Source organism: Miscanthus floridulus, chromosome 10 (genome assembly GCF_019320115.1).
Source record: "Miscanthus floridulus cultivar M001 chromosome 10, ASM1932011v1, whole genome shotgun sequence".
In the NCBI taxonomy this organism is placed as follows: Eukaryota; Viridiplantae; Streptophyta; class Magnoliopsida; order Poales; family Poaceae; genus Miscanthus; species Miscanthus floridulus.
This window is the reverse complement of record NC_089589.1, coordinates 130961499-130981529: the sequence shown is the minus strand read 5'-3', so window position 1 is coordinate 130981529 and position 20031 is coordinate 130961499.

The following is a 20031-nucleotide window of genomic DNA, read 5'->3' as shown; positions in this document are numbered from 1 at the left end:
GATGGACGCCATTACTTAAGTCCTGCCAGCTACACTCTTAGCAAAGAAGAGAAGGAAAGCATGTTTGAATGCCTAGCAAGCATCAAGGTACCATCTGGATTCTCCTCGAATATAAAGGGTATAATAAATATGCCAGAGAAGAAATTCCTAAACTTAAAGTCCCATGACTGCCACGTGCTCATGACGCAATTGCTTCCAGTTGCATTAAGAGGAATTCTACCTCCAAATGTACGTCTAGCCACCGTGAACCTATGTGCATTCCTCAATGCAATTTCTCATAAGGCAATCGATCCAATGGATCTAGCTAAACTACAGAATGATGTGGTTCAATGTCTTGTCAGCTTTGAGTTGGTGTTCCCTCCTTCCTTCTTTAATATCATGACACACCTCCTAGTTCACCTAGTCAAGGAGATTAGCATTCTCGGTCCTATGTTCCTGCACAACATGTTCCCCTTTGAGAGGTTCATGGGAGTCCTAAAGAAATATGTTCACAACCGTGCTCGGCCAGAAGGAAGCATCTCCAAGGGCTATGGAACAGAGGAGGTCATTGAGTTTTGTGTTGATTTTATTCCCGACCTTGACCCGGTTGGTGTTCCTGAATCGCGACACGAGGGGAGACTAAGTGGAAAGGGGACACTAGGGAAGAAAACATATATTGGTACGCAGGACAATTATTTTAATAAAGCACACTACATAGTTCTGCAAAACTCCTCCTTGGTGGATCCGTATATCGAGACACATAAAGAGTTGCTCCGATCCGAGTTTCCAGGGAAGTCTGAAGCTTGGATTACGCGTCAGCACATGGAAACTTTCAGCGACTGGTTGCAAAAAGAATGTCAGGGTGATGAGAGTATTGATGAGCAACTGTATTTGTTGGCTAGGCAGCCATCGTGGCATATCCTCACATACAAAGGGTACAAGATAAATGGGAATACATTTTACATAGTAGCCCAAGATAAAAGGAGCACCAACCAAAACAGTGGTGTCCGCATAGATGCCACCGACCCTAATAGAAATAAGCAAACATATTATGGCCGCATAGAGGAGATATGGGAACTAAACTATGCACCTACTTTTAAGGTACCTTTGTTGAAGTGCCAATGGGTAAAGGCGACTAGAGGCAGGGTAGCAGTCGACAACCAGTATGGAATGAGAACCGTGGACCTCAACAATATTGGGTACAAAGACGAACCATTCGTCCTTGCCAAGGATGTGAATCAGGTGTTTTATGTCAAGGACATGTCTATAAAACCGAAGAGAGGGAGAAACAACAATGACTCAATCTATGAGCCAAAGCGCCACATAGTTCTTTCAGGGAAAAGAAACATCGTCGGAATTGAAGACAAGTCAGACATATCAGAAGATTTTGAAAAGGATGACCGAATTCCACCCTTCATAGTGAACAAAGACCCAAGCATCCAGCTAAATGATGAGGACACTCCATGGTTACGACGCGATCATAACCAAGGGATATACATTAAGAAGAAGTTCACTACTGTGCCCGCTTGATATATTTAGTGATGTATTAGACCTATTATGTAATAATTGTGACTTCAGATTTTTTGTCGTGTTTTCATATTTTCTACGGTTTAAATGAATTTTCTACTAGACGGTGGATTTCCCGTGGAGAATGTGTGATGAAAAACCAAATGATCAACGTTAATAAGATGTGAAAACTAATTTCCTGTCGAAAAGCAATAGTTTTAATGATTTTAATTAAGTAGTATAATTTTGCATGGTGCAAATTGTAATTATTATTTACACTATGTCAAATATTCATACAGTAAAACAAAAAAGTTTAGGTTACAATTTTTTGTTGTGTATAATAATGCAAAACCAAGTCCAGGATTTTTTTATAATTTTTTTGGTAATATTTTATTTATTAGGCAATTAATAACTCTATGCATTTTTATATAAAAGAAATATATAAAAAAGGAAAAAACTTATGGAAACCGGAGAAAGCCAACTGCAGACCACCTTTACTCCCGGGCCTAAAATGTCCTTTACTCCCGGGCCGTGGCTACACCCGGGACTAAAGGTGGGCTGCGTATTCGCAGCCCGCCAAAATGACCTTTACTCCCGGGCCGTGGCTACATCCGGGACTAAATATCAGACCTTTAGTCCCGGTTCTAATCATCACCCGGGACTAAAGGTGGGCTGCGTTTTCGCAACCCGCCAAAATGACCTTTACTCCCAGGCCGTGGCTACACCCGGGACTAAAGATCAGACCTTTAGTCCCGGTTCTAATCCTCACCCGGGACTAAAGGGTCGTTAGTCCCGGTTCGTAGCAGCAACCGGGACTAAAGGTCTCCCTTTATAAAACCTCTCTGCCTCCCCCAAGCCTCATCTTCTCCACCAGATCGATCCAGCAGCGCCGCCGCCCCCAGGCCACCCTAGCCTTGCCTCACGCGCACACGCTGTCACCGGCCGGCCAGCGCACGCCTCGCGTCGTCCTCGTCCCTGGCCCACCTCGCCCCCAAGCAGTCTTCTCCAAGATCTACAGCAGGCCATAGCTACGGCACGTCTCTAGGTTTGGCCCCGGTCTCCCTCTTCCTCTGCACTTCCCTTGATGATGCCGTAGTTGGTGTTCCGACGACGATGGAGATCGCTGGGCTAGGTTGGGAAGATGCATATCGGTATTAGTGATCAGCGGTGAGATGATCAGTGCTATGCATGACAGTTGTGTGTGTTGCTATTGCTAGGAGGTAGCATGCTCAAGTGTAGAAGGGGCAAGGGCCAAGGGGCTTGTTCTATCATCACAAGAGGGAGGACGACGGTTAGCAGTGTGTTTGTGAACCTGCTTTGCAGTGTGTATGTGTTATTATAGATGCCCAAGATATTGTTAATTAGTTCTTATAGATGCTCTACTAGATGATCATGTTTATTAGAATTATGATTTTATACATTTGTACATACTTGTTGCAAATGAGCTTTTGTATGAATCTAGAATCTGGGCAGGAGCTAACTTTGATCTGGTAGGAGTTATGGCTGATATCATGAGCTTTTGCAATTTCTACAAGTCATAAAAAAGATGCTTCTATATGAATCTAGAATCTGTGCATGATCTTTGAAGTTTGGATTGGAACCTGAGTGGTAGAAACTTTTTGCGACAAAATCTCTATGCTGATGAGAGCAGCATTGACAATGGAAGCATTTTTGAAGATATAGTGAGATGCTTGCTTTTGCATTTGTTTTGTACATTTTGCTGTTATAAACAATAGTCTGCTGATTTCCATTAGTATCAATTTGGTGCATACTTGTGTAACATGTTTTTTAGTAAAGTCTAAGTCTCTAACATGTTTTTTTGGCTGCAGGAGCTGGACCTCACGTTCGACACCTTGGATGTGAGCCACCGCCGCCACCACACATAATCCGTTTATGATGGATTAATTGCTCCAACCTTTTGTAATCGGATGGATGCGTGTGCCGAGCCCTCGTGCCGGAAATCTTGTAATACGATTTTGCACTGAGCCATCGAGCTCAGTGGAGCACGGGCGCGCCCGGCGTCTCGTTGTTTCCTCCTTTTTGCACGGTAGCTTATGACGAATAGTTAGAAAATTGTAGAAAATCCATACTAGTTGAACATGCGGACCGTGTTCATCTCGGCGAGCATGTTCTCTGCCGAGCGGTAACGACGTCAAGGAGGAGCTTTGATTCTACGAGGGAGAGCAGCAACGGTCGTGGAAGACCGTGTTCCCTTCCTCGTAGAATCGGAGCTCTTCCATGGCCAAGTACGGTGCCGTCCGGTGGAGAAATACTCGCCGAGATGATCACGTAAGCAAGGTCAACTAGTACGGATGGTTATTTATTCAAACGTCCCGATATCGTCGCAGTAGTCTGTCAATCACCGTACCCAAATGTAGTATATATATAAATATAAACGATAATCGATTGTTATGTGTGTACACTCCTATTCTTCTGTTAATTTGTGGAAATATCATGTGAATTACTTACCTGCCACAGTAAAAGACGAGAACACAATGACCATGTCCACGGCCATGAAAAATGCCAACGACACAACACTAGCAACTTTCTCGGCAAGCAGAGTAGTGTTAAACGCTCTGGAAACCTTTAAACTTTGTCAGTTAAGATTTCCCCTTCAAACAAGCTAGGCACTTAAATAAGGCTTATGCTAGATTCTATCACTAGTACAGATACAGAAATGATTTTTACAAATGTTACTATCCTTGAGGTGGCACGTCTTGTAGGAGTTCATTTTATAGATATAGTTTTTATTTTTTATAGATATATCTGGTGGTGTAAAAGCTAGATGGCTGCACCGAGAGACAACATGGATGAAGAAATGATGAATATTATCAACACTGGCACTCAATTTGCCGATGGTGACCAGCAGGATGTAGATGACGGGAGTCAATACCTGGCTCTTGAAGATAACCAAGAAAATATTGTGCAAGAAAATACAGGCGAGGTATATATATTTATATATATTTGAATATTATATATATATATATATATTTGAATATCTATCATCTATTATACGTAGCCCTCTGGATCGACGACAACAACGGCGAAAAGCAAAAAAATTCGAGGCCCGAAAAAGCCATTGGAGGGGCGCTACATAATATCGGAATTCAATATCGAGACAGGCGAACCACTTGGTCCACATGCAAGGAAATTTGTGCAACACTGTGGGTGCCTTGTAAGGGACAGACTTTCGATCAGTGCCCATGAATGGAAGCAAAAGATCAACGAGCCTCATGTTAGTTTTGTCTCTGATCTTGATAAGAATTTAATTTGGGATGATATTCTTCAACATTTCATGTTGCAAGCGGATGATTATGATGCTATCAACGATGATGAATTGAAGGAACTAGTTCGAAATTGGGCTATGAAGAAGATGGCCACACAATTTCAGACTTGGAAGAAATCCCTATACATGAAATATGTCAATAAGAACATAACGCCCAATTTCAATACTAGTGGCCCGCTCGCGAAGTTGAGGCCATACTGGAATGATTTTGTATAGTACAAGACATCGGAAGAGGGTGAGGAACGGGTGAGAAGGAACCAAGAGAATGCCCGACAAAAGGTATACCACCATGGCATGGGATCTGGTGGCTACGCGACAGCCATTCCCAGGTGGGAAAAAATGGAGGTGGACATTCTTGCCAAGGGTATCACACCAGAATCACTCAATTGGCCCAAATGCGCGAAGAATTGGTTTTCGCTCATGGGGGAACACTGGACCTAGAGACCGAGAAGCTGGTTCATGGCTCAAAACTCAAAAGAGCAACACAAAGATTATGTTATGCTCTACAAGCTAAAACTATTGGTGCGTTCAGGCCCAATAGAGAGAAGGATGAACTGACGTATGCCCTCGAGACCGCTGAACACAGTGGCCGAACGAGAGGTTTAGGACGGAATATTTCTTGGGAGCATGGTTTCCCTGATGACAGAGATACCTACAGAAGCCGATAGAGAAGGAAGGATGAGGATGCAGCGCGGATCAATAGGTTGGAGGAATTGGTTCGTGAGCCACGGGAGGCGTTGCTTCAAGCACAGGAGCACGAAAAAGACATGCAAGCTAGAATGCAGGACAAAATCATAAAGCAAGTGCAAATAGCAATGAGTGCCCTGAGGCAGGCATCAGATCTAGGAATGAACATTAATATTAGCCCCCTGATCAGTTGAAAAGCAGCTGCGCTTCCATAGAGTTGCCAAATCAAGATGACGCAATGCTACATTTCCCCGTGGATGACATCACTGCACCGTTTACATCATGTGAGCTACATATTCCAAAAGAGAATGCCACAATCATGGTGGCTCTCGGTGTTTTTTCTCCTCCAGATCCTACCAAGACACCAAGAATCCATGGGGCAATAATACCACCTGGATATGTTAGCGTCTCAGTTGATAGAGTTAACAAAGGTTTTAGTGACCTGCCTCTTGACATTCCAGGAGGTGATGGGGAGAAGACTCTAGGAGAAGCAGAGAAAACATTCATACTATGGCGCAAGCGCTACATCATTATTCCCGGGGTCTCTAGTCCACCGCCGCTTCCTCAACTGCCAGACAATAGGTGCAGACAAAAGTGAACGAAATAATTTTTCACAAATTTTCCACTGACATGCATGATTAATAATAACAATTTCTTATACCTAATTATTCTTTTTTGTAATCACACAGCAGGGCCTCCGCCAACCTAAGTCTAATTATTCAATCTCTAGATCATCATAGTGCTCCGGGCAATTAGGTGGCAACGCCGCCACCACCGCCACCTCCAAGGAGGTCTCCAACGCCTCCAAGGAGGTCTCCAATGTGTAACAACCCAAAAATCACAGCTACAAAATTTTTCTTAAAACCCCATGTGATGATGAGTGACATTGTAGAAGCCAACCCTAAAGTGTTGCATTAGAAGCAACCCAACTAGACAATTTCATGAGCATGGCATGTCATTTGTTATCTTGTTTATTTAAGTACTGACAAATGAAACATAGCATGCATTGTCAACTCAAATAAGTGATTTGGATTTTCATTTGTTTTATGTAATGTCTAAACAACACCTTTAAAAGAAATACACCATAAAGTAATTAATACTCAATCAAAGAATAAATGCTTAAAGAGAAAACTAATTCTATCTTTGTATAACAAAACTCCACCTATTTTTGTTATACAAAATAGCTAAATAAAATTTCCTAAAACTCCAATAAATTAGGTGCACCAATTTGGAATTCAAATTCTAGAACCAAATTCGAATTCAAACAAAAGAGAAGAAATGAACAACAAAATAGAAAAAGGAAGAGAAAGGATGTAGGCCTCGCAAGCCACCACGGCCTGCTCGGCCCGCGCCAGCCAACCAGCCCAACCGGCCTGCCAACCCTTCCCATCTTCCCAGCGCACGCGCGGCCCACGAGCCGGCCCAGCGCGACGCCCACGCCCGCGCACCCGTCTACCTCGCTCGCAGCCACTGCCCGCTGGACCCCGCATGTCAGCCACCCCGCCTACAGTGTCGTCTTCCTCACCCACGCCTCAACCGCCTACGCGACCGTCGCCCGACAGCGGTGGCAGGGCGGGCCAGGGGTCACGCCCGGGGTATGGCCTTGTCCCCTTGGCGCCGCGCCCACGCAACCACACACGGCCGAGCACGCATGTCATGATCATGACGCCGCCGCCATGGCGCAGTCACCAGTCCGAGCACCAGATCACCAGTCCGAGCACCAGACCACCGGTCCGAGCACCCGACCACCGGTCCGAGCACCCGACCATCGGCCAGAGCACCGACCACCATGGCCAGTACTGCTGGGAGCGCCTGGCGCCCCCTTAACTCACCGTCCTGTTCGCTGAAGCCACGGGTAACTCACGCGCACGCCATGACCACCCCGCTGGAGCCCCATAGTGACCCGTGCGTCTCGCCGTCGTCACCATGTCGCCATGGCCGTCGGAAAGACCCTACCGGCCACCTAGAAACCGGAAGTCCTGCCCTAAGCTCTGGACGCCCTCACCGCATCCACACGGATCCGAAGGAGCCTACACTCCCCACTGTGACGTCCCTCCGAGGCCATAGCCCCCACACCGACGCCGCCGACGTGATCGGAAGACCGTCGCCGTGGCCAAAGCCACTGGAGGCCCTGGCGGACCCCTCGACCTGCCCCACATGCCCGCTAGAGCATGGTGACACCCACACGCGCCACAGAACCGGCCAATGTCGCTACACCCGCGCCATTCCCGCATGCCGGTTGTGTTCGATCCGCCGTTCGCCGTGACCAGTGACTTAGGAAGCACCATCCGTCGCCCTGACCCCACCATTGCAGTCGCCTTGGCGCGGGGAGGCTTTTCCCCACCTCAATTGGATGCCTGAGCCGTTGCGAGAGCTCGCCGGTGAGCACATCGCCGGCGGGAGCGCGTCGTGGAAGAAACAGAGGAGAAGGGGCGAGTTGAGCAGCGTAGCCCTGCACCCAGTGCACATGAGCCGAGCCGAGGGGAGATGGCAATGGACTCGGTCCACCACGGACCCTGCTTTGGGTCCATGGACCGTGAACTTGGGTCCACCGTGAACCGCGCTCACGCCCACAGCCAGGAAACGAAGCCCAGTAAAAGCCCAACGGCGCCATGTGGCAGCGCCACAGCACGCCACGTGTCCGGGTCAGCCCGGCCCAAACCGGCCCAAATCCAGCCCTGTCCAGGCCCAGTTTGAACCCGGCCCGTATTGACCGTTGACCGGTCAACATTGACCGTTGACCTAGCCCCACATGTCAGTGACACGAAGACTCTGGACCCACACGTTAGACGCTGACGTCATGCTGACGTCAGCTGGACCCCCACCTGTCAGCTCAGAACCGAGACAATGACGTCACGCTGATGTCATGCTGACATCATCATGCCACGTGGACCAGTCACAGCGTGACACGTGTCAGCCTAGGATTAATTCAGCCTTTTTCCATTTTCAGAAAAGATTTAAACTTCGGAAATTCATAACTAATTCATATGACCTCAGAAAAATATGAAACTAGCACCAAAATTCATCTAAAATCGAGCTCTACGCAATGAACCCATGTTTGAGTGCATTTGGCTCTTTTTGAATTTTCATTGCTTCTTTGTGCTATTCTATAGACGTCGCTAACGCGACTATAATGCGATCGTTTGCAGACTCGGAGGAGAACCGGAGGGACAAGGATCGTGAGTACTGTGAGGAGTACGGAGACGACTACACTGAAGGTGCCACATCCCACCCAATCTCGTAGCACCTATTACGCATGGCTAAAATAGAAATGCTAGTGCTATACTTTATTATCGTGATCACACTATGGTAGGACTTGCATGGTAGTATGTTTTCTTGATGGCCTTTACCTTGACGCAACCTTATCCCTGCTCACCCTGCTGTTAGGCTAGTCACACGCTTGCTATTATATTTCATTGCTTATTACTTCTACTATGCTTGCACTACATTGATGCGTGGTGGAAACTGGTGTTATCTGGACCATGGGGAGAGTGCTGCGTGTGTGACTTGGGTGCATGGAGGGTGAGGTTTGTGTCGACCAAGTTGGAGTATACGACGAGCCTAGGGCAAGTCTTGCCGTGGGGTGCTACCTGGGCACCCCTGGAATGGATACCTGTGGTGGGTAAATGGTATATGAGGTGGTCCTGGGTGTGAACCTATGATGGGAGGAGCCTGGGATGGAGGTGCTGTGGTGGCACGGTAAATGGAAACCCTGATGGAGACATTCTGGCTTGGTCAACCCTAAGGACTTACTAGTACTCAGATTCACCAGGAAGCCTTACGTACCACTCGCCCTATATGGTGCGGGACGGCCGAACTACTTGGTAGGATATTGCCACTACTGCTAGGTTGATAGCGGACAGTGTAAGGAGGTACGGGGCGCGGAGGACTTCCCCCACACCCTTCCGAGACTTCATGGAGACCTTGTGGACCTGGCTCATGACTCAAAGTTTCAGCCACCCTAGACTAGACTTGGGGTGTACCAGGGCTGAATGGTAGAGTGGCATTATCCTAGGCTACCAAGCGGCTGGAATCAGCCTAGTTGACAACGGTCAGCAAGGAAGGCGGATCTTGTGGTTATGTAAAACCTCTGCAGAGAGTATGGTTGATCGATCGATACATGTGCCGACTTGTCGGCTATGGACCTTTCCTGGGTTTCGCTTAAACTAGATAACGAGATGAGTCCTTCTCTTCTTCCCCTAGGAGTGAGTGCTCGGTCGTAGCCAGGGGCTATGGGCCTTGAGACAGTGCCGATAGGGAGTTGGCCTGTTGACTGAGCGATGGTATGGTTATGGTATGGTGATGGCGTGGAGATGGTGGTGTAATCGATCCCTAGATCGAAACCTGGCTCTGGAATGGGAATGGGGTGGAATGAGAGTGGTAATGGTGTTAAATACTTGACCTAACTATTTGATATGCTAATGCATAGGAAACCCCAGCCTTATAGGTTCCTTTGATTATATCCAACTTGCATCCAATTTCCACAAAGCAATGCTCATAGGGTTGGGAGTGGCTAGTACAAATCGTACTGATAAATTTTGGCACATAGGTTCTGCTGAGGAGTATAGCTCCGAGGAGTTTGATGGATAAGGGGTTCGTGCCTACGCTCGAGTTTGGCGATCTTATCTTCAAGCTGTTCTGAATGAATGTTACTTTTGATTCCGCCAATGCGGCGATGTAATAAATTACGTAATTCCGCACTAATTGTACTCTGATGTTATCGTTGTATGGATGTGATATTCGACTTGAATTTGGGTAATATGATCTACAACGGTCTTATTACACTACGACGTTGTGGATTTCCCATCGCGGAAATCGAGGTCGTTTCAGTTGGTATCAGAGCCATACTTGACCTTAGGACGAAACCCTTAGAAATGGACGATAGAATAGGACGTGGACAGCCCTTCTTTCGGTTATATACCGACCCTGCATTTACTTTTATGCAAGGCTTATCTATTATGACCTGCTAACACCTGTTCCTTAAAACATGCAGATGGCAACGAACGTCGACTTGGCCGCCTATAGGACCGCTACATCTGGACCCACGCCAAGCTTACCTTCGACCCTACGTGAGCTCGGGGGTTTTGCACAGACCCTCTGCCGAGTTCTCGTCACGTTAGGTGTCCCCGACGAGCTTGTCAAGGTCACCCTGCATCGGGAAGCCAGCTTAGGAAGGAGGAATCGAAAGGACCGATTGTCACCTCAGTCGAGTTCCCAGCTAGCACTACCTTACCTCTGTCCCAGCTTCCAACCAAGTTGACTATAGAGGACACAGTCGAGGAGGGACTACGAGCTATCTCACACAAGGCACTTCGCAAAGTGATGAGGGACCACTACGAGCACCTGAAGATGACCGAGTTCTGTCTACTTCCCCAGGCCCTCGACCTCAGCCTTACTCCCAGTGAGTAGAGTTTCACAGCTGACAGAGTTATCCTTACTGAGGAGGACAAATGCCTTCATGTCTCAGCTATTCACCCTACTGAGCAGGACAGGTACATGACCCTAGCTAGAGCAGAGGAGACATCAGGACCAAGCCCTTCGGTGGGAGTACCAGGAGCGAGACTCGCAGGGAGCACAGGAGCAAGCTAGTCTACTGGAGATAGTTGCCAAGCTACAAGATGAGCCTCACCGTTGTGAGGAAGTCCACAGAGCCAAGGTCGCTGACTTACAGGACAAAGCTAGCCGACCTAGGCAACAGGAACTGCTACCTCGACAGCAAGGTCTTGGAGTTGCAGAGTGAGTTGGATGACAAGAAGGCCGAGTTCAGCCGCAGAGGAGACAGAGAGAGATCCAAGGGGATTGATATGCTAAAGATCCAATCTCGGAATAAGACCCATGACTCAAGAGCTAGAGGAGTTCAGGAAGAAGGCCGTTCGCAACCTAGGGTCACCTGATCGAGGCACTCAGGCAGACCGAGTACCTACAGGACAAGTGTGAGAGGACATGGCAGGCTTGGCAGAAGTCTGACAGGAAGCGCCTCAGGGAGATGAAGGTATGTGGGATCAGCTACCCAAGGAGATTTCGCAGCAAGACGAAGCCTAGGATAGAGGAGTTTGAGTTAGCCCCGACTCACCTTAACCTAGATGCCTGCCCTATCCCTACCTAGAGCCAAGCCTACTGGGGAGCTCATCAAGGCCTTGAAGTACGTGTCCCGACATCACAAGTCTGACGAGGACATCGAAGATCGAGAACAGTCGTATCCCAGCTGTGGTGTACGAGTTAGAGTAGAATGACCCTGCGTGGTCATGAGTCATGATCAGTAGCTTCTGTACCCATGATGTACCCCTTATGAGATGTATTATGAGACATTATGCGTAGTACGATTCTCACATGTCTTCAAGTGTAGCTACTGGAGATGATGCTATGTAATAAAACCCATGTAATGAATGTTTTGGATCTTATTGCATCTTATGGATCTTATTGCTTCTTTGTAATGAGTGTTGGATAGTATAAATGTTTTTCTTTAAATCATCAAAATCATGTAATCATATCAAATTATAAGCACTTCATGGCACAAGCACTAAATTCTCTATGATCCGTGTTGCAGATGCCGAAACCGCTGATCTAATCGCCTGATGAACCGTGGACATGTGCGCCCACCCCTGAACCAGTTGAACCAAATGGGGGACTGTGGTGGCAACAACCGTGGCCAGTGGCCGTGGCCGTGGATGTGGAGGGATACCCTTCCACCTGGAGAATACTCCCACCACCTGAGGAGAACATTCCTCCACCACCACCACCAAACCTGGCAGAAGTGATGGCACAAATAGACCTAGCTTCTCGCAGCTCTTGTTGAAGGAGCAAACCAGTCGCCAGGGAGGCCAGCAGTATGACTTCCAAAGGAAGCTAGAAGGATTCCTGAAGCTAAGACCACCTACCTATGATGGCACCGACCCTGACCCGCTTGTAGCCGATGACTGGCTCAAGGAGATGGAGAAGAAGCTTGACCTCACTACTTTCACCGATGATGAGTGTGTTGGAGCAGCCGCACACCAGCTCACAGGTGCAGCACGCGCCTGGTGGGACAGTTTCAGTGATTCCCATGAGGACCCTGCCAACATCTCGTTGGGATGAATTCGCCGAAGCATTCACTGAGTATCACATTCCCAAGGGTGTCATGGAGGCCAAAGCTGAGGAGTTCGCAACATCAAGATGGGAAAGGACAGGGTGACTAAGTACACTACTCGCTTCACCAACCTTCTACGCTATGCACCTTCCTATGTTGTGAACTCTGAGAAGGAGAAGCTATACTATTACCGCAAGGGACTTAACCCACACATCAAGTTGAAGTTTGGCGGTATTGAGAGCAACACGTTGCGTGCTCTGGTGGATCGCTGCATCCAGATTGAGAAGGATCGCGCTGAAGCTGGAGAAGAGTATAGGGAGAGGAAGCGTAAGCCTGAGGAGTCTCTCCGTGGCCGTGATCGCAAGAGGTTCCTACAGAGATGCACCATCCAGGGAACGCTCTCGCCACAATAGGGATGACAACCCTAGATCGAGTAGGGGTAGTGGAGGCTACACGGCCAAATACTCCCGCCCTGCTCAGGATCATTACATGCAGGACCGTTATGCTCAGGACCGCAACACTCAGGACCATTTCAACTGTCCCCGCTCAGCGAATGAACGCCCAGCACAGAATCGCTCCGCACCTAAGCACTGGAAACTGGAAGGCACCCGCGCCAACCCCTACAGGTGGTATGTCCTTTCACCTGTTTTGCTTGTGGCCAACCAGGTCACAAGGACACTGAGTGCCCACAGAACTCAGCTGCTCAGAAGTCTCAGTTCAAGGGATCTACTACCCGTGGTCATCTCAACCATCTGGACGCTGAGGAAGCACAGGCTGCCCCTAACGTGGTGTACGGTATGTTTTTAGTTAATGGCAATACTGCATCAGTTCTATTTGACTCTGGAGCAACTTGTTCTTACATATCATCCAAGTTTGCATGAGAGCATGACCTGCCTTGTAACCCCACGTGAAAGCCTATCATCACCAACTCACCTTTAGGAGACCTAAAATGCACCCACATCTATAAGGGAGTGAGTCCTACCATTGAAGGGTCTTACCTTTAAAGCTGACCTAACCTTGTTACCTTCCACCAACCTAGATGTCATCTTAGGCATGGATTGGTTAACCAATCACCAAGGTATAATATCGTGTTCACCTAGATACATCCAAGTGACCCACCCATCAAGCCAAGTCATTAGATGTGAACCCCAGTCCAGAAAGTCCACCTCTATCTTGTGTGCCCTTAAAGCCAGTTCAGAATCACAGAAAGAGGAGAAGACAGTTCATGATGTGCCTGTGGTCAGAGACTATCCCGATGTATTCCCTGAAGAATTACTGGGTATGCCACCAGACCGTGATGTAGAGTTCATCATTGATCTTTTGCCGAGGAACGGGACCCATTGCCAAGAGACCCTATCGCATGTTAGTTGATGAACTGGCTGAGCTCAAGAAACAGCTTGATGAGCTCATCTCGAAGGGATATATCAAACCTAGTGCTTCACCCTAGGGGATCCCCTGTTCTATTTGTTAAGAAGAAGGATGGCTCAATGAGAATGTGCATTGATTACCGAAACTTGAACGCAGTCACCATCAAGAACAAGTACCCTCTACCAAGAATTGATGATCTGCTTGATCAGCTTAGAGGTGCCAAGTATTTCTCCAAGATTGATCTCAGATCCGGCTATCATCAGATGAAGATTCGAGAGAGTGACATCCCGAAGACAGCGTTTGTGACTAGGTATGGGCAGTTTGAGTTCACCGTGGTGTCCTTTGGACTCACGAACGCTCCCGCCTACTTCATGAACATGATGAATAAGGTTTTCATGGATGATCTGGATAAGTTCGTGGTAGTATTCATTGATGACATCCTCGTTTATTCATCCACCGCTGAAGAACACGAACATCATCTGAGGACGGTGCTTGAGAAACTAGCCCAACATCAGCTCTACGCAAAGTTCAGCAAATGCGAATTTTGGCTACTAGAAGTTGCCTTCTAGGCCATGTACTATCAGCTGAAGGTGTGCAGTTGACCTCAGCCTAAGATTGAGCGATGAAAGATGGGATCAACCCTGTAATGTGACAGAAAGTCAGAAGTTTCTTAGGATTGGCTGGATATTATCGCCGATTCATCTGATAACTTCTCCAAGATAGCCCGTCCAATGACCAATCTTCTGAAGAAGACTAAGGAGTTTGAATGGACGCCCAAGTGCGAGCAAAGCTTCCAGGAATTGAAACTAGAAGCTTACCACGACTCCTGTGCTAGCATTGCCTGATATCAGCAAAGATTTTCGTGGTCTATTGTGATGCATCCCATCAAGGACTTGGTTGTGTACTGATGCAAGATGGAAGAGTGATAGCATATGCGTCTCGATAGTTGAAAGAACACGAGAACCAGTTACCCAACTCATGATCTTGAGTTAGCAGCAGTTGTGCATGCCTTGAAGATCTGGAGACACTACTTGATAGGCAACAAGTGTGACATCTACACCGATCACAAGAGCTTGAAGTACTTTTTCACTCAAGAAGATTTGAATATGAGGCAACGCCGATGGCTAGAGTTGATCAAGGACTATGACCTAGAAATTCACTATCATCTAGGAAAAGCTAATGTAGTCGCAGATGCTCTCAGTCGCAAGAGCTACTGTCACACTTTGATCACAGAATCTGTACCACCTGAGCTCAAGGAAGAGATTGAGTATCTCCATGGTCTGATGAAACTAGGCTATAAGACCAACCACCAAGAAGATGAACAAGGAACCATCTAGTTTAAGAATAGAATCTGTGTTCCATCTGACCCAGCACTACGAGAGGAAATTCTGTCAGAAGCTCATGATTCCAAGTACTGTATTCACCCTGGAGGTTCAAAAATGTATCAAGACTTGAAGAAACACTTTTGGTGGAAAGGCATGAAGACAGACATTGCAGGACATGTGGCACGTTGTGACACCTGCAATAGAGTCAAGGCTGAACATCAAAGGCCTGCTAGGATTGCTAAAGCCTCTTGACGTTCCCGAGTGGAAATGGGAGAACATATCCATGGATTTCATAGTTGGATTGCCCCGCTCACAGAAAGGCAATGATTCCATCTGGGTGATTGTTGATCGTTTGACCAAGATTGCTCACTTTGTACCAGTTAAGACCAAGACCAATGCCAAAAAATTAGCGGATCTATATGTTGAGCATATTCTCAGACTGCATGGAGCTCCCTCTAGCATTGTATCTTATCGTGGTCCTCAGTTTGTGTCCCGATTCTAGGAAGCTCTGCACAAGTCCATTGGAACCAAACTTGATTTCAGTACCGCTTATCACCCACAGACAGATGGACAGACAGAATGAGTAAATCAGATCTTAGAAGACATGCTTCGCGCTAGTGTACTAAATTATGGCTCTGATTGGGAGAAATGCCTACCTTATGCAGAGTTCTCTTACAACAACAGCTACCAAGCTAGTATCAAGATGTCGCCATTTGAAGCTCTATATGGCAGACCTTGTAAGACACCTTTGATGTGGTCCCAACCAGGAGAAAGAACGTTCTTTGACTCCGCTAAGATTCAAGATGCAGAAGAAGGAGTTGCGCAAGTGAAGGAGAATTGGAGAATTGCTCAAAGTCGATACAAGAGCTATGTTGACAAAAGGAGAAGAGAACTTAAGTTCAATGTGGGAGATTTTATCTATCTCAAGGTATCCCCACTACATGGAACTGTCAGATTCCATGAGAAAGGAAAGCTTGCCCCTAGATTTGTTGGCCCATACAAGATTTGTAAGAGGATTGGAAAGCTCGCCTACAAACTTGAGCTACCCGAGGAATTGATGGGTGTACATCCCGTATTCCATGTCTCACAGCTACGCAAGTGTTTGAGAGTGCCCGATGAAGTAATTCCAACTGATACACTTGACATTCAAGATACACTTGAGTATAAAGAACATCCTATCAGAATTCTGGGCAGAGACACCAAGAGACCCGAAGCAAGACTATTCCTATATGCAAGATCCAATGGAGCAATCACACACGAGAGAGAAGCAACATGGGAGAAGGAGTCTGACCTCCGGCTACGATATCCTTACCTCTTCGAAGAGTACGTTACGCTTTAATCTCGGGGACGAGATTCTGTTAAGGGGGTAGGACTGTAACAACCCAAAAATCACAGCTACAAAATTTTTCTTAAAACCCCATGTGATGATGAGTGACATTGTAGAAGCCAACCCTAAAGTGTTGCATTAGAAGCAACCCAACTAGACAATTTCATGAAGCATGGCATGTCATTTGTTATCTTGTTTATTTAAGTACTGACAAATGAAACATAGCATGCATTGTCAACTCAAATAAGTGATTTGGATTTTCATTTGTTTTATGTAATGTCTAAACAACACCTTTAAAAGAAATACACCATAAAGTAATTAATACTCAATCAAAGAATAAATGCTTAAAGAGAAAACTAATTCTATCTTTGTATAACAAAACTCCACCTATTTTTGTTATACAAAATAGCTAAATAAAATTTCCTAAAACTCCAATAAATTAGGTGCACCAATTTGGAATTCAAATTCCAGAACCAAATTCGAATTCAAACAAAGAGAAGAAATGAACAACAAAATAGAAAAAGGAAGAGAAGGATGTAGGCCTCGCAAGCCGCCTCGGCCTGCTCGGCCCGCGCCAGCCAGCCAGCCCAACCGGCCTGCCAACCCTTCCCGTCTTCCTAGCGCGCCGTGGCCCACGAGCCAGCCCAGCGCGACGCCCACGCCCGCGCACCCGTCTGCCTCGCTCGCAGCCACTGCCCGCTGGACCCCGCATGTGAGCCACCCTGCCTACAGTGTCGTCTTCCTCACCCACGCCTCAACCGCCTACGCGACCATCGCCCGACAGCGATGGCAGGGCGGGCCAGGGGTCACGCCCGGGGCATGGCCTTGTCCCCTTGGCGCCGTGCCCACGCAACCACACACGGGCGTTGGATGAGATGCACGCCTCCGATCCTCCTCAATCTCCAGCCGTCGAACGTCGGGCTCCATGGCCGAGCTCAGCCATAAGAGCCCCCGATCCCGGTTGCCCTAGCGCTTGTCCCATCGCCCCGCCGCCACTTGGTGGCCAACCACTTCGCACCGAGAGTAGAAGGCTGAGGAGGAGTTTGAGAGAGGAGAACGGAGCCACTGCCGGGAGGAGGACCGGGAGCACGCTGGAGTTCGGAGCACCACCGTGGATCAAACCGGAGCGGACGACACTGCACGGCACTGCTTCCGAAGTTACACGGCCGTAACTCGTCACTGCACCGCCATCCTCTCTTCCACAGCACCCACGGTGAGCCCCCAATTCTTCCCCTGCTCACCGCCGGACCTTGGTACTTTGGCCATGGCGCTCCATACCGTGAGCGCGTAGGCCGAGGCCATCCCCGGTCTCTAGGCACACAAGCACAGCACACTCACGTGCACGTCGCGACCATCCCTGAGCCCTTGAACGCTGTAGACCTCTCCAAGTCCCACGGATGCCGTAGCCAAGCACGCATGTCATGATCACGACGCCGCCGCCATGGCGCAGCCACCTGTCCGAGCACCAGATCACCAGTCCAAGCACCAGATCACCAGTCTGAGCACCAGATCACCAGTCCAAGCACCAGACCACCGGTCCGAGCACCCGACCACCGGTCCGAGCACCAGACCACCGGCCAGAGCACCGACCACCGTGGCCAGTACTGCTGGGAGCGCCTGGCGCCCCCTTAACTTGCCGTCCTGTTCGCTGAAGCCATGGGTAACTCATGCGCACGCCGTGACCACCCCGCTAGAGCCCCATAGTGACCCGTGCGCCTCGCCGTCGTCACCATGTCGCCATGGCCGTCGGAAAGACCCTACCGGCCACCTGGAAACTGGAAGTCCTGCCCTGAGCTCTGGACGCCCTCACCGCGTCCACATGGATCCAAAGGAGCCTACACTCCCCACCGTGACGCCCCTCCGAGGCCATAGCCCCCACACCAACGCCGCCGACATGATCGGAAGACCACCGCCGTGGCCAAAGCCACCGGAGGCCCTGGAGCACCCCTCGACCTGCCCCACATGCCCGCTGGAGCATTGTGACACCCACGTGCGCCACAGAATCGGCCAATGTCGCTGCACCCACACCATTCCCGCACGCCGGTTGTGTTCGAGCTGCCGTTCGTCGTGACCAGTGACTTAGGAAGCACCATCCGTCGCCCTGACCCCACCGTTGCAGTCACCATGGCGCGGGGAGGCTTTTCCCCACCTCAATTGGATGCCTGAGCCGTTGCGGGAGTTCGCCGGTGAGCACGTCGCCGGCGGGAGCGCGCCGTCGAAGAAACAGAGGAGAAGGGGCGAGTTGAGCAGCGTAGCCCTGCACCCGGTGCACATGAGCCGAGCCGAGGGGAAATGGCAATGGACTCGGTCCACCATGGACCCTGCTTTGGGTCCATGGACCGTGAACTTGGGTCCGCCGTGAGCCGCGCTCACACCCACAGCCAGGAAACGAAGCCCAGTAAAAGCCCAACGGCGCCATGTGGCAGCGCCACAACACGCCACGTGTCTGGGTCAGCCCGGCCCAGACCGGCCCAAATCCAGCCCTGTCCAGGCCCAGTTTGAACCCGGCCCGTATTGACCATTGATCGGTCAACGTTGACCGTTAACCTAGCCCCACATGTCAGTGACACGGACACTCTGGACCCACACGTTAGACGCTGACGTCAGCTGGACCCCACCTGTCAGCTCGGAACCGAGACAATGATGTCATGCTGACATCATCATGCCATGTGGACCAGTCACAGCGTGACACATGTCAGCCCAGGATTAATTCAGCCTTTTTCCATTTTCAGAAATGATTTAAACTTCAGAAATTCATAACTAATTCATATGACCTCAGGAAAATACGAAACTAGGACCAAAATTCATCTAAAATCGTGCTCTACGCAATGAACCCATGTTTGAGTGCATTTGGCTCTTTTTGAATTTTCATTGCTTCTTTGTGCTATTCTATAGACATCGCTAACACGACTATAACGCGATCGTTTGCAGACTCAGAGGAGAACCGGACGGACAAGGATCGTGAGTACCGGGAGGAGTACAGAGACGACTACACTGAAGGTGCCACATCCCACCCAATCTCGTAGCACCTATTACGCATTGCTAAAATAGAAATGCTAGTGCTTTACTTTATTGTCGTGATCACACTATGGTAGGACTTGCATGGTAGTATGTTTTCTTGATGGCCTTTACCTTGATGCAACCTTATCCCTGCTCACCCTACTGTTAGGCTAGTCACACGCTTGCTATTATATTTCATTGCTTATTACTTCTACTACGCTTGCACTACATTGATGCGTGGTGGAAACTGGTGTTATCTGGACCATGGGGAGAGTGCTGCATGTGTGACTTGGGTGCGTGGAGGGTGAGGGTTGTGTCGACCAAGTTGGAGTATACGACGAGCCTGGGGCAAGTCTTGCCGTGGGGTGCTACCTGGGCACCCCTGGAATGGATACCTGTGGTGGGTAAATGGTATATGAGGTGGTCCTGGGTGTGAACCTGTGATGGGAGGAGCCCGGGATGGAGGTGCTGTGGTGGCACGGTAAAT